Source organism: Diuraphis noxia, unplaced genomic scaffold (genome assembly GCF_037042655.1).
Source record: "Diuraphis noxia isolate RWA-SAM2 unplaced genomic scaffold, SU_Dnox_SAM2 contig0003, whole genome shotgun sequence".
Lineage (NCBI taxonomy): Eukaryota > Metazoa > Arthropoda > Insecta > Hemiptera > Aphididae > Diuraphis > Diuraphis noxia.
In genome coordinates, this window is record NW_028301713.1 from 128187 (window position 1) to 131759 (window position 3573).

Here is a 3573-nt window from a genome sequence, read left to right on the forward strand (position 1 = left end):
TTAATTTCAAACATGTTGTTATACGAATATTATTATTTCTCTTTTATATTTTGGTAAATACGTATTTTTGAAGAAATAAAATAGGTATTATTATAGTGCATGCAATTTATTTATACAAATTAATAAATATAAAACATAAATGGTATATTATTATACAAACATAATAAATAATAAATAAAAATAATTAAGTTTTATACAATATCAATAATTGTCATCGTCACTTGAACTGTCGTCGGGATTTATGGTAAGAATGATGGGTTCCAAAATTTCGTCCCTTAGCCCTTCCTTCACCAAGTCTTCTTCTCGAATTTTTGCACAATGTTCACCGCATTTTGCCCAATTTTCTTTCGTCACCGCATCTAAGGCATTATTGACCAACACTTCAACGTCAGCAATTTTGAAGGAATGATTTTTTTGAGCGACTTCTCCCTTAACTTGTGCCCAAAACATTTCAATAGGGTTTACTGGCAGTTATATGGTGGCAGTCTTACCACTTCATGACCCATTTGTAACCCTATCTCGTCTAATTTATATATTTTTTCTTTTGGCATCGACAGTTTTACTTTTTCGCGTAGTTCACTTAATGTTTCTTCGGGAGTAAATGGTATTGATTTTTCTTGTAGCCATTTTTGAACATCTGCCTTTCTAGTGTTAGTCTTAGGGTAGTCTTCAGCTAACATTTAATGGTATGAGGCATTGTCCATGACTATAATACACGGTTCCTCCAAATTACCTAACATTTCAATGAACCATTTTTCGAACACTGCGGCGTTCATCTGTGAATGATAGTCCTCCGAACTACCTGACTTGCACCGAAATACCAATTTGGAATTTTCAACAAAACCAAATGACGGTGAGCCGGCATGGCACACAATGAGTCTACCGCCTTTCCATATGGGTACCTTGAGTCCTTCAGTATTATCTGAATTTTGCCAAATGTACCCACGTGTATGGTTTTGGTTTACCCAGGTCTCATCCAGATACACAACTGGTCTCGAATCGTTATTACGTCTAAACGCATTCATTTTTCTTAAAAATTTTACTCGGGAAGCAACAATGTCATTTCGTTCCATTAAAAATGTACGTCCATCATTACACTTTTTGTATTTAAAATCTAAATTTTTTAAAAGAACTTTCATGGACGATTTTGAACCTGGATAATTGGTTTTTTCACGCATTGCTGCTAATATTTTTGAACTTGTAGGAAATTCATGATTGTCGTAAAAACCATGAACGGTTCTCCTAACAACTTCGTTGTCAAAATCATCTAGATTAGTAGCATACTTTACTCGTTTATAAGTTTTTCTTGGCGACTTGAATGAAGTAGAAGGTCCGTCATCTTCTTCTAATTTTTTTCCTTCTGCACAAATTCGTTTGACACTGGCAACGCTTACACCACATGCTTCGGCAGTTACTTCACGAGTTTTACGGAAAAAATTAAAAAATTCAGGATTATTTTTGTCAGTACCCAATACTTTTAAGTAATTGTAAACACTAAAAATTACTTTTTTCGTTTGGGGATGAATATCCTGTTTAGATTCCATTATGAAAATAATGTTATAAATTTGTAACAAAAAATATAACAATTTTTAAAAAACGGAAGGCAAAAACTTGTAAAATACTTTTAACACAGGAAAATCGATAAACGTACACACAAACTCACAGGTCAACGGTTGTGGACATACTAGCCGCTAGCGTATTACGACTACTACTCCTATTGTCCTGAAACACCCGGCAGGATTACCTACTTTTTATAAAAGAATGCAGCTAACTATATGTATAATGTAATATATAATTCAAAAGGAAGGATCGTATTGTTGGCGCGCAGTCGGTAATCAGTGTGACTTCATTCACATCACGGGTGATGAAATTCTATTGCTATATAGTGGTCATACTGATGTGGTTGTGGATCCTTATCATATAGTCAGTGCTACCACGGAATAACCAGAAGGCTCACTTAATGAGAACTCGAAAATTAGTGAAAAATGTTTGGGATATCAGTGTAGCCAGGATTCGAAAATAATTGAAAATTCTCTTTTGCTGCTGAAACTGAATCTACACGATTTTGATGTTATCACTATACATAAATCTTACTCTGCAAATGACTCTTCCAATTTTGGTAAGCTATTAATGCCTCATGATGAATTTTATAATTACATAATTAAATTAGAAAATATATTTGTTGACAATTTTCCTTCTATTGCTACTAGCAATAATATTGGGTCCATAATGAAAGATCTACTTTGTAATGTACGTTTTAGTCATCTTTGTGAATTATTTAACAAACAATTTTTAATAGATTTATTTATACGTTTTAGGATTTTTACTGCAATTAAATTTTTAATAGGACCATGTTGTCTGAAACAAACAGAAAAAAAAAGAAAATTAGCTATTTTAAAACATTTGTAAAAAAAAAAGATAATTTTCTTTAAGATATTGTTGTATTATGTATTGATGTATTTATAAAAATTTGTAATTAATGTTTCACCATGACAAAATAAATAATATTTATGTGACTATTAATAGTTAAAATGTTTTATTGCTTACTTGGCGATGTTGTGTTCGAACAGTTATAGTTAAACTTTTTTTTTAGTTTAACTTAAAGTTTAAACATTGTTAATTATTATTATACAATAAAATGATGTACAATATTTATTGTACTAATAAGTTGTAATACGGGACCACATAATATTCTGTGGTTGTACAATTGGTTATTATCTACATACAGGCTACACTGATATCCCAACAGGTGTTGCAAATCTTTCCCCCATAAGACCCGTGTTATTCTAAAAGAGTGAGCCTTCTGGTTATTCTGTGGTGCTACTATAAAAATATTTAAAAAAAACGTGTTGCCTTAAGGGGGTTTTAAATATCGTAGGGACGCGCGTAAACAAATGTCAGCTGACTTTTTAAATAGCGCGCCAATAGCTTCAAACGTTGGACCCCTGATTTCGCTAAAATACACCACTAGCAGCGTTGCCGTCGCGGCTCATTTTTCGCTGGCCGTACTATAGTGTTCGCGTAGAATATAATATAAATATGAGTTGGACGCGTAGAATGAAAATAAATAATAATCGGCCGAATGACAATGAATACAACGCGGTCGCGTAAAATATAAATATGAGTTGGACGCGTAATACAATATATTATAACAATATTACGTATGGCACGGCAGTGTCTTATCAAGAATAAACTAAATGTTATGACATACACATCTATGTTATAATTACTACTCACATTCCCAACAAGAACATTATATCAATGACTTACGGTTATATTGTATCAGGTGATCTCCACGAAGTCTCTATTTAATGGTACACACCTGTGTGGTATTGATAACGCACTGATCTTATCCGAAGATAATACAAATAACGGTGGCCGTATGCGCGACGGTGTGTGCAGCGGTGGCGCTGTTCTAGCCTGCCGATATTATCAGCGGCCGAGAACTCGCTAACACTCGCGGCGGCGGTGCGATCTTAGCCTACCTATTACAGGTGGCCGAAGACTACGCAATGACGGGGGAAACGGCGGAAGTATGCGTGACGGCGTGTGCAGTGGTGGCGCTGTTCTAGC

The 3573-nt window shown here is 34.2% G+C and overlaps 1 pseudogene; it reads right to left on the minus strand.

Moving 5' to 3' along the window:
- Positions 1-201: 201 nt before the first annotated feature.
- Positions 202-1544, minus strand: LOC149056490 (uncharacterized; annotated as a pseudogene).
- Positions 1545-3573: the final 2029 nt, after the last annotated feature.